We start from the raw sequence: 12,440 nt of genomic DNA, 5'->3' as shown, positions 1-12,440 counted from the left end.
CTGGCACTGTCTCTCACTTGCTCAGGTACAAACTTGGAAAAGAAGCCAGGAGTCACAAATGCAAGTCTGTCTTCAATCTGTCAAAGCAGAGAATTGGGGCTCTTTATAGCAGATCTCAGGAACCCCATTTTATTCTATGTGACGGGGCTGCTAAATCACCACCAGTGAAGTGCAATTTTTTAAAAAAAAAAAAACTTTTTCATTAAAACTTTAATAGATTAATAGAAACAGAAAATTTTTCTCCAGGAGTTTTTCTATGACTAGGATCTAGAACAAAGGAAAAAAAAAAAAGATTTGGTGTACATTGAATTCAAATGTTTGTACTTGACCCCATATGTTGTATTTTTGTTCCAATTAAACATAATCATGTACTATTTTTGGTCTAATTTAAACAACCAAAGAAGGAACCAACCACTTAGATTTTCAAAAGGCATCTTTTGGCACCATCTTGTGACTATCTATGGTACAATTTAAACAGAACTGAAAGCAGCTCTCTTAAGTTTTTAAAAGTTGTCTTCTGGAACTCTCTTGTGTCCACATGGTGGAACTGAGGAAAACAACCGTTCTTGTCTCAGATACCAGGAGGGCCTTCGCTCCTTCTCCTGTTATAACTATTATTCACTGAAGAATCACAGTGGAGCGACACTCACTGATCTCTTTGTGTGACTCTGAAACACAATATGAGAAATAACAACCAACTCTCATTTTCACCTCAAAGACAGAAAAAGAAAGGGACTCACTCCAACATATTAACATTTGTTAAGAACCACAGAATTTTAACTGTATTTATTCTTCCAATCCATGAGCATGGAATGTTTTTCCATTTCTTTGTGTCTTCTTCAATTTCCTTCATAAGTTTTCTATAGTTTTCATCATACAGATCTCGTATACCTTTGGTTAGGTTTATTCCTAGGTATTTTATAGTTTTTTGTGCAATTGCAAATGGGATCAGTTTCTTGATTTCTCTTTCCATTGCTTCATTGTTGGTGTATAAAAATGCAATGATTTCTGTATGTTGATTTTGTATCCTTCAACTTTGCTCAATACATGTCAAAAAATTAACAGTAGAACTCCCCTATGACCCAGGAATAGCACTGCTAGGAATTTACCCAAGGGGTACAGGAGTGCTGATGCATAGGGGCACATGTACCCCAATGTTCACTGCAGCACTCTCAACAGTAGCCAAAACATGGAAAGAGCCTAAGTGTCCATCAACAGACGAATGGATCAAGAAGACGTGGTTTATCTGTGCGATGGAATACCACATGGCAATGAGAAAGAATGAAATCTGGCCATGTGTAGCAACATGGATGGAACTTGAGGGTGTTATGCTGAGCGAAATAAGTCAGGCAGAGAAGGACAGATACCATATGTTTGCACATATAGGAGGATTAAAAGGAACGTGGGGGAGAAGAAGGGGAAAAATAGTGGGGGAGAGGGAGGGAGGCAGACCATGAGAGACTCTTGAATGCCGAGAACAAACTTAGGGCAGATGAGGGGGGGAAGGGAAGGGGAGTGATGGGCATGGAGGAGGGCACTTGTGGGGATGAGCACTGGATGTGATATGGAAACCAACTTGACAATAAATTTTTTTTTTTTAAAAAAGAACCACAGAATTTTATTTTTTTTATTTTTTATTTTTTTACAAATAGTTTATTGTCAAGTTGGTTTCCATATCACACCCAGTGCTCATCCCCACAAGTGCCCTCCTCCATGCCCATCACCCCCCTCCCCCCTCACCCTTCAGTCCTCAGTTTGTTCTCAGCATACAAGAGTCTCTCATGGTTTGCCTCTCTCCCTCTCCCCCACTGTTTTCCCCCTTTTTCTCCCCCACAGTCCTCCATTAAGTTCCTCCTAATCCTCCAATAAGTGCAAACATACAGTATTTGTCCTTCTCTGGCTGACTTATTTCGCTCAGCATAACACCCTCAAGTTCCATCCATGTTGCTACACATGGCCAGATTTCATTCTTTCTCATTGCCATGTGGTATTCCATCGCACAGATAAACCACGTCTTCTTGATCCATTCGTCTGTTGATGAACACTTAGGCTCTTCCCATGTTTTGGCTATTGTTGAGAGTGCTGCAGTGAACATTGGGGTACATGTGCTCCTATGCATCAGCACTCCTGTATCCCTTGGGTAAATTCCTAGCAGTGCTATTGCTGGGTCCTAGGGGAGTTCTATTGCTAATTTTTTGAGGAACCTCCACGCTGTTTTCCAGAGGGACTGAACCAGTTTATATTCCCACCAACACAGTAGAAGGGTACCCGTTTCTCCACATCCTAGTCAGCATCTAGAGTCCTCTGATTTGCTCATTTTAGCCACTCTGACTGGAATGAGGTGGTATCTCAGTGAAGAACCACAGAATTTTAAAGCTAATCAGTCAAAGAAAATATCAACTCTCCTCATGCTATTGTCATGCAGCAGGGCCACTTTGACTAGTAAAGAGAAGTGCCCTTCGTGCTCGTGCTCGCAACCTTATTGTGCCTTCTAATCTCTTTACAGGTGTCAGTAGTTATTTTTCACAACTCTAAGAGGTAGGACACTATGATAATCTTCATACTTATTGAGAAAACTGAAGCACAGAAAGGCAGTGGCCAGAGACCAGTGACTGATAAACTGCCAGACCTGGGATGTGGCCAGACCATTCCCTCACTACTGTGTCCCCAACCTGTGTCCCCAACCCCTACTTTATGCTGCCTCTAACTCCACTAAGACTCTGGGCATGATTTTAGTGACTATTGTCATTCTGTATTAACCTTTCCTGTTATTATAGCCCTTCAGCAATGTCACCTAAGTGCTTGTTAAATTGGTGATGTCAGTGTTAGTCTTGAAGAAAGTGACTGAAAATCCTCCGTTGACGTGGACTTAAGATGTGATAAAATTTGAAGTACAATATTACCTATCAACAAAGTCTCAAAAATGGAAATAAAGGAAATCCCTCTACATTTTCTGCATTTGTGAAGAACCAACAAAATTTGGAAGCTGGCCAGCCAAACAAGTGCCACAATGTCTGTGCTGTTCATATATAAGGGTTTCTTGACCTTGGCACTATTGACATTGGGGCACTATTGACACACAGGGCTCCCCTGTGCATTGTAGGGTATTTAGCAGCATCCCTGGCCTCTTCACATTAGATGCCAATTGTGACAATCAAAATGTTTCCATTTTGGTGGTGGGGAAGGCAGCAGAGAGGCTCAGATTCTCCAGGGTTAAGAACCACTGAGATAGAATATACTATGAAATCATTGTGATAAGGGAGAGAAAATACAATCATTATAGCCAGCATAACTTTAATTTTCTCAAATTGTCTTGAGAAAGAGGGAAAAGAATGGAAACAATGAAAAAATGCCATTGGCCTGGCTGCAAGATCAGCCCCTCCCCCCCAAAAAATGACACAAAGCAATCACGTTTATACATCTGGCAGCTGGGAACGCACCACTACCTTATGTTGAGTCCTATGGAAAAACCAGTCTTGAGTATGTAAGATTTCCATGACTGCAATCATAAAATGTGAGTGCTATGTTTCCAGAAAATCCTAAAGACTTATTCTCCTTATTTTCTGACCTTCAAGTTCTCTGCGGGCTCTGGCTTTCACCTTCATCAAATATTTCATTCACTTCTCTGCACCCTTCTTGAGCTCTTCTCAGGTAATGATTGCACTCCCCCTTCATATTTGATGTTAGCTCAGATTTAGATCTCCTACTTCCATATATAGAATCTAAGAGTTTCCAAAGACAACCTTATCTACTCCACCATTCTCCATGGGTTTCAAAATATCCTAACTTAAATGATTCAAAATTTCACACCCTCTGCTAACACTTTTAACCTCTACCTTTTTTCTATGATCAATTCATTCATTCATTTATTCATTCATTCATCACTCATTTGATGATTACCTATTATATCTTCTAGACACAGTATTAAATGCCAGGAATTTAAAAAGCATTAAGGAGGGCATCTGCAGTCTCACACTGAAGAGGGAGGGAGCAGGGAAATTACAATGCATTGTGTGTGGCAAATGATAGGATCCATGTGTCCATGAAAAGCTCTGGGAACTTCGAACAGGAACAAATTCTACCTCAGGGTAGGATAGGGAGGTTTCACCGAGGAGGTGGCAATTAATCTGATTATAGAAAGATAAATAGGAGTTTGCCAGGCAAAGAGCACCCCAGGGAGAATGAAGAGCATATGCGTAGACCAGATCTGTGAACAAGTTTCTATTCTTGCCTCCTACTCTCTCAAGATAGGAATCTTTTCCCTTCCCCTACATGTTGATGCACTCCATGTCAAATGGATGGCCACCATGTCACAGCCACTGTCTCACCAGATTCATTTTTTTCTAGCCACACTGATACTCTTGCTCCATGAGGCTCTGTCACTCCCACTCATCATCTCCTTGGCTGACCCTTTCTGTCACATTCGGTTTCCAGAACCTGTCTCTTCCATGTTTGTCATCTCTGCCTCACTCAACCCATATCTCTTGTCCTATGACCATTACTGCTCTCCAGCTATACCTTACCTCTGTTCTAGAATCTGGCAAAAGCCTCCTGACTGGCTGGTGACTTGCATTCTCTCCCCTTTCCAATCTCCCTGATCATAAGTTGCAACGTAAGGATCCGTTGTGGGGATTTGGGATGACTCACTCATACGTTGACTATAGGGCAGGCCGGGCAGGTGGCTGGTGTTTGCAGCCTTTCATGGGAGATGAGCTTGTGGTAGGGAATAAGTAGAGATGGAAGTCAGAGCAACCAATAGTGTAGCCACCACAGTTAACAATCACACCTGGTTGATGTCATCCCTAACCCCATTTTCACAGCCTTTGCCATGGCTTAGCAGGCTCCACACGCTCAGCCTTTACCTCACAGTTGTGAATCAGATAGGACATGCGCTCTCCCACCTCAGGCCTTCTGTGCTGACTTAGTGGCTCCCTGCATTCTTCACTCTCCCTCATTTCCTCCAAATTTCTTCTCAAATGTCTCTCCAACAACCCTGTACAGAACAGCAGCTCTCTGTGATCCCGGGAGGTCTTACCCTCCCTGACTTACTTTGTGCTGCTTTTTATCTCCTCTCCATGACAGCAGGGGCTTTGTCCGTTTGTTCTCTGTTGTATTCCCTGGGTGTGGAAGAGTGTCTAGTCAAGACCGACTCAACACCAGCTGAATACATAATGGCAGAGTCAAGTTCCATTTCTTCTTTCCCTAGCAATATCGATATTTCCCAGCCATGGGATCTGGGTGAGGTTTTCCCACCTCTAGATATCAGGATGGAGTGGAGGGAGGATTTGACTGGTCTAGAAGCCCCATCCTCCTGCCATCAGTCATTGGCTCAAAGGGGCATTTTCCCAAGCCCAGGTCAAACGGTGCAAGTAGTGGGTGGTTCAGGGCTGGGAAGGTGGCCCAAGTTGGTCTGACTCAGGTAACGCTCCTTTAGCTTGGTGGGCAGGGAAAAGGAAGCTCTGTTCTGTGGGTGGGCATGACCTGTCTTAGAGTCAATGGCTGTGAGCACTTAGCTCTCAGGAAAGACTCCAGCCTGAGGACCAAGTCTGAAAGCTGCACAGAGAGCATCATAGACAGTAGAGCCAGGGCCTCCACCACCATGTGAATCTCTCCTTCTAAAGCTGTTGTGTCTCTACAACTTTTGGATTCCTTGTTTTGTGAACTGATGAAGCCCATGATTGTTTGTCTGCTTAATGTCAGTTTTTCTTTTTTGTGCAATCAGAAGCATCCTAGCTGATACACTGTCCTTAAAATGCTACTGTGCCCTAGTGATGTTTTAAGGACACTGATCAATTAGAATGTTTATTATTGAATCAATAAATTCATTCATCAAATATTTAGGGAGCACTATACAACTACTTTAAAGTGAGCTAAATGATAATGGGTATAAAACCTACCTTGGGGTGCCTGGGTGGCTCAGTCAGTTAAGCATCTAACTCTTGGTCTCAGTTCTGGTCATGATCTCACAGTTTTATGGGTTCGAACCCTGTGTCAGGCTCTGTGCTAGCAGCGTGGAGCCTGCTTGGGATTCTCTGTCTCCCTCTCTCTCTGCCCCCTCCTCCACTCATACTGTTTCTGTCTCTCTCAAAATAAATAAATAAACTTAAAAACAAAAACAAAAAACACCTCATTTGAGGGAAAATGATAAGAGATGGGGAGTGTTTAGACTTGAGAGAAGACTTCTTAGATGACATCTTCATGACAGATGTGGCCTCACATTTGAAGAGGATGACATGTTTAGACATTGATTTGGCTAAGACCTGCTGGAATACAAGATGTTCTTAATTCTGCTTTAGATGCCTATCCCTTCTCCTAAGGTACCAGGGGAGAATATATTCACAGAGAGCAAAGCTAGCAAAGGCAAGACCTTGCCATTAGCTCAGACTTCAGTTTTAGATCACTGTGCTTCCCCTCAAAAGGGCTCTTAACTCAAGGTAGACTGTCCTGGAGGAGCTACCATCAAGGTGGACAGAAGGCCTCCTCTTTTTGCTTCCACCCCAAAGTACAAACCCTTTTTGTGAGTCTTACCACTCCAATGGGAAGAGAGGATATCCATGCCAGTCTGAACCAGATGGGGAACCCAATGCAGGAATAAAAGATGCATATCTCTATCTCTATTTTCCTTCCCCCTACAGAGCTTTCAGATGAGATCACAACCTTGGTCAGTAGAAATACAGCCTTATAGGAGATCTTGTACTGGTGTATCCAGCTAGGCCACACAGGGATTCCTGCCTACCTGACCTATGAGATAATAAATTCTTATTTTTAAGGTGCTAAGTTGCTGAAATTTCCAAAGGTAATTTGTTACACAGCAATAGATAACCAACACAAATGGGTACATAGAGTTTCATTATGTAAATTTAGGTTGTTTCCAACCTTTCCCAACTGTAGCATGGCACTGAGCATCTTTATACGTATATTTTTGTGCATTACTAAAAGTAGTTGTGTAGGACAAATTATTAGACATAGAATTGTTTACTCTTACTTTACATTATAATACTGTCAAGTTACCCTCCCAAAAGTTATATACCAATTTATACTACCAATAAAATATGTCTTTTACCCAAGAACCTTGTCAATACCAAGTATTACAGATCTGTATCATTTACCAATTTGAAAGGGAACAAAAAGATTTCATGTATTGCCTCCTTACCCCATGTCAAGCCTCAGGGCTCAGGGTTTTACATGCCTTTTCCCATTTGAGTTAGGGTAACTCTATAATGTAGGTGTAATTATGATCCCATTTATTACCCCAATGATGAGAATAAGACCTGATCAAGATTACATAATTGAATAGTACACCAGATAGTCTCAGGAAGTCTCACTTAGGAGTCTGATCTTTAAATGGCTGCTGAGGGGAGTCTGGGAGGCTCAGTTGGTTGAATGTCTGACTATTGATTTCAGCCCAGGTCATCATCTCATGGTTCCTGGGATCATCAGGGTATTGGGCTCTGAGCTCACTGCACGGAGACTGCTTGGGCTTCTCACTCTCCCCTTCTCTTTGCCCCTCCCCTGCTCAAGCACTTTCCCTCTTTCTCTCAAAATAAATAAATAAACTTAAAAAAAAATGGCTGGGAAAATTTGACCTAGTCTCACAGCCCTTATACTCTTAGTATTTCTTTTCCTATAATTGCATATTCATATTTTCTCCTTCTGTGCTGGTGTCTTCTGTTTGGTGCTTCAGATTCACTGTCTTCCTACTCTGCCCTGCTCTCCCCTAGAAGTTTGACTTTTGTGGCCTTCATTAACAATGCCCTACTGCCTGGCTGGGTTTAGCCAATGGAGAGCCTGGCAGGAGATTAGAGGTGGGAAGAAAATAAACCCCAAGCATTTACTCTGACTGGCCTTGGCTTCAGAAAAAAGGTCATTGTTCTCTTCACCTTCTCTTTTTTTTGGGTTCCTGTAATTTTTCTCTCCTCTTGACTTTTCACACAGAGAAATGATTCCTGATTGGCTGCAAATAGTCTCAGGTAACTGTGGCTGTCCTATATACATAACTATACAAATAATCTTTTGTAAATGAAGCTTCCCTGCTTTATCTTGAGTGTGCTATGATTTTTTATTTTCTATTATGTTGTCTTTTGTCACTGAATCGTAGGCATTCTGTATGTTAAGGTCATAATTCTTTGTCACTTGATGTGGAAGCATCTATCTTGGTTTGTTGTTTTTTAGTGTCATTCTTAAAAGTGAAACAGCCATGAGACACCTGGGTGGCTCAGTTGGTTGGGCGTCCAACTTCAGCTCAGGTCATGATCTTGTGGTCCATTAGTTCTAGTCTTGTGTCGGGCTCTGTGCTGACACCTCAAAGCCTGGAACCTGCTTCAGATTCTGTGTCTCCTTCTCTCTGTGCACCTCCCTCACTTGAACTCTGTCTTTCTCTCTCTCTTTCAAAAGTAAATAAATATTTTTTAAAAAGGTGAAACAGCCAGTTACTTTATAAACAAAATGGGTTTATTTCGGAATAGCAGAAGAATTTCAATTCAGGACAGTCATGCCATGGCAAACCATAGGCAACTGCAGAGATCAAAGGAGAGGAATGCTCCTTTACAGAGAGAAGGTAAACACTGGAAGTGACTGCTTTGAATGAGAGTCCAAATAAGGGAAGTAAGAGTTCCGGGTGGTGATGGTTTCTCATTGGCTGGGTTGTGGCATTTTCTTATTGGTTGAGTTTGTTGCCAGGCAAGAAGAAACATTTCTTCCTGCCTGAGTAGTAAAATAGGCTCCTTCCTGTCAGAAATCTAAGCAAATCTCTTCGTGTTAGGGTCTGCAATTGATCATGAGTCATGGGGCTTGAGAATTCCTTTTGGCCTTTGGTCCATTTTATGAGGATTCCTTTATTCAGTTTCATTAGGTTTTTTTAAGATGACTTCCCTGTAGGGGTGCCTGGGGGCTCAGTCAGTTGAGCTTCCCTCTTTGACTCAGGTCATGATCTCAATGTTCATGAGTAGGAGCCCCACATAGGCCTTGCTGCTGTCAAAGCAGAGCCTGCTTCAGATCCTTGGTTCCCCCCCACCTCCCTTCCCCCACTTGCACTCTCTATCTTTCAAAAATAAATAAACGTTAAACAAAAGAATGATTTCTGTATAAATGTTTTTATATCCTCACCTAAGGCCCCACCCTAGAAAATGTGGCCTTGACCTTGACAAATCCATTGCCACTCACTTCTTCACTTTGGGGTGAAGTGAAATGTCTAGATGCTAATCTCTTTGTGCACCAAATGTCATCTTCCCCTCTTTAAAAGTTTACTTTCCTCTTCAAATATATGGAAAGGTTTGTCTGTACTCCACCTGAGTTGTCTACTAGGAGCTGTTCTTCAATGTCATGTGCTTCTTTCTGTGCTCATGGCTGCCCCCTGCCTGGAATTCCTAGGCATGGTCCCCTGCCAAAGCGCTCTGCCACCTGCACCAGTGGAGGAGTGAATGTGGGGTAGGCCACACTTTCTTCATTATATACTCCCTTTATTTTCTGAAATACCGTCATGCGTGCCTGTACGGTTAATCAGACTTTGGCTTTGGGGATGGAAGGGAAGTGGGGGTGTATTGCCATGGAGGTAGAAATAATTATATACAGGATGGTGGGGGAAGGGGATTTACACTGAGGGTTTAATATGATTTTCCCAGCAGGAGGTTCATTCATTCATAGGGAGTTCCTCGTGGGCACACCTAGTCACTAAAATCACTCCTTACCCTGGTATCTTTCTTCTCTCTCTTTTTTAATTTACATCCAAGTTAATTAGTGTATAGTGCAACAATGATTTCAGGAGTAGATTCCTTAATGTCCCGTACCCATTTAGCCCATGCCTCCGCCCAGAACCCCTTCAGTATCCCTCTGTTTGTTCTCCATATTTAAGAGTCACTTATGTTTTGCCTCCCTCCCTGTTGTTATGTTATTTTTGTTTCCCTTCCCTTATGTTTATCTGTTTTGTATCTTGAAGTCCTCATATGAGTGAAGTCATATGATATTTGTCTTTCTCTAACTTGGCTAATTTCGCTTAGCATAATACCCTCTAGTTCCATCCATGTAGTTGCAAATGCCAAGTTTTCATTCTTTTTGATTGCCGAGTAATACTCCATTATATACATATATATGTAATATATATATTACATAGGTATATTACATGTGGTATATATGTATATACATAGGTATATTACATGTGGTATACATATATATACCACATCTTCTTTATCCATTCATCCATCGATGGACATTTGGGCTCTTTCCATACTTTGACTATTGTTGATAGTGCTGCTATAAACATTGGGATGCATGTGCCCCTTCAAAACAGCATACCTGTGTCCCTTGGATAAATACCAATTTATGTTCAATTGCTGGGTCGTAGGGTAGTTCTATTTTTAATTTTTTGAGGAACCTCCATACTGTTTTCCAGAGTGGCTGCACCAGTTTGCATTCCCAGCAGCAGTGCAAAAGAGATCCTCTTTCTCCACATCTTTGCCAACATCTGTTGTTGCTTGAGTTGTTAATGTAGTAAATTTTTCTTAGTAATTTTCCAAGTAATTTCTTAGTAACTTTTACCTGGATACATTACTATTCCTTTTTGTTCAGTCTCTGCGCCTGTTTCCATTTTTCCACTTTCTCTTCAGCTGCTTTTCAGGGGGAGGGTGCTTTTCCCATACTCTCCCCCACCTCTGCCCCCGGTCTCCATCCTCTGTCCGCAAGCAAAACATCTCCCTGCCCTCCACGGCTTCTCTCTCCCCCAGTTCACCTCTTCACGCCGTGTACCTGCTGAGTTCTGTGGTTCATGTTGTGCAGATTGTTGTGTTAATCCTCAAATCAGTTTTCTAAGTGTGCAGGATGGTTTAGTCTTGATCTGGCTGCATTTCACGGATGCGAGACTCAAAAAAACTTCCATGCTGTTCTGGCACCTTCTGCTGGTATCTTTCTTCTAACTATCTTACCTCTTCTCTGTGGATTCCTTTCCTGAACCTCCCAAAGAAGTGTTGCTACCTGTCCACAAGGTCAGTCTTGCCTACAGGATTATGTTACCTCTAGCAATAAACTTTCCTTAGCATAGTGAAGTGAAAGAGGAGCTCCAGCAGGACACACTAATGAAGTGATCGTTCCTTTGCAAAAGTCCCCCAGAGCTGGGTGTGGAGAGCCTTCAATACTCAAACCCTGTGGAAGAGTCCTCAGTGGGCAGTCGGAGTCTAGTCCCCTTTGAAGAAGCTCACCCCACGGAAGCACAGACCCTTCTTCATTTTTCCCATTCTTTATTTTTTTATATTTTATTTTATTTTATTTTATTTTATTTTATTTTATTTATTTATTTTTTTAATTTCTAGGAAAGAGAGAGACAGCGTGAGCAGGGGAGGGTCAGAGAGAGAGGGAGTCACACACTGAAACAGGCTCCAGGCTCTGAGCTGGCAGTCAGCACAGAGCCCGACATGGGGCTCGAACCCACGAACCGCGAGATCATGACCTAAGCGAAAGTCGGACGCTTAACTGACTAAGCCACCCAGGCGCCCCATTTTTCCCATTCTTGAATATATTTATTTCTGTCCTTAATCTCATGTTTTCAAATTGTGTCTTCTCAGTCTTCATAGAATAAGAAATGGACCATGAATGGTCACTCCTTTAGCCATACAGCCCCACAACAGCTTTGAAAGCACCTTTTGTGAAAAGATGGGGTTTCATTTTTAACCAGGGACTACCCTTACCTGTAGTTTGGAGGAAAATGAGGGAAGAAGTCTTGGTTATATGTCTTAAGGAGAGGAAGGCAGATGGGAGACAAAAGAAAGAGGCCTATTTTACTCTGTCTCCTTAAAGGACAACAGGCTCAACAGCCAGATTCTAATAAATAGTTGTTACGACAACAATGGAATAGGACACTTTGGAACATGTAAACTCCCTGTCCTTGGAAGTCTGTGATTAATGGGATGTCATAGAAAGGATTACTTGTCTTTTAGGAGCAAACACAAAGTCTTTCTCTTTACTTGGCCTTTAAATCAGTTCTTTACTATTTAAGGATATAAATGTAAAGTCAGAATTGGACTAGGCTGACTGTTCATGAGGGAAGAATGTTAAAGGAAAGGGAGATGGGATCTGGCCATGGGTAATACAGGTAAAACAGGCTATGTTACATTAATGAAAGGAGAAGATATCAGTGTGTGTGTGTGTGTGTGTGTGTGTGTGTGTGTGTTGCACAAAGCTAGATGCTGGTATGCTGAGCTGGGATAAAAGATTCATGAAGAGGTGGGTAGCTGGATGAAGGGTTCCCTAGACTCTTGAAACAACAATCCACTGCATGTCCAGGTGTTATCTGCCTCTCTTTGTATTGCCCTGTGGAGACTAAGGCTTGGGACACTGGCACAGGTACTGATATCTGGCTACTCCCGCTGCTATAATAAAGTCCCTTGTCTGTGATCCAAGAGTTTTCTCCCAATATCCATGAAACTGTGGCAGGCTAACTCAACTTATAGGAT

The 12,440-nt window shown here is 42.1% G+C and overlaps 1 long non-coding RNA gene across 1 annotated transcript; it reads right to left on the bottom strand.

Moving 5' to 3' along the window:
• Nucleotides 1-386: 386 nt before the first annotated feature.
• On the bottom strand, nucleotides 387-11,793 carry LOC120229417. The gene is made up of 3 exons (XR_005527727.1): nucleotides 11,676-11,793; nucleotides 5,050-5,117; nucleotides 387-668 (listed from the first exon to the last, which is right to left on the bottom strand). It is a non-coding gene; the product is annotated as an uncharacterized LOC120229417 (long non-coding RNA).
• Between the last annotated feature and the right edge of the window lie 647 nt (nucleotides 11,794-12,440).

This window comes from Hyaena hyaena, unplaced genomic scaffold, assembly GCF_003009895.1.
Source record: "Hyaena hyaena isolate Hyena2069 unplaced genomic scaffold, ASM300989v1 scaffold_32, whole genome shotgun sequence".
Taxonomy (NCBI): Eukaryota; Metazoa; Chordata; class Mammalia; order Carnivora; family Hyaenidae; genus Hyaena; species Hyaena hyaena.
This window is presented reverse-complemented; position numbering and strand designations above follow the sequence as displayed.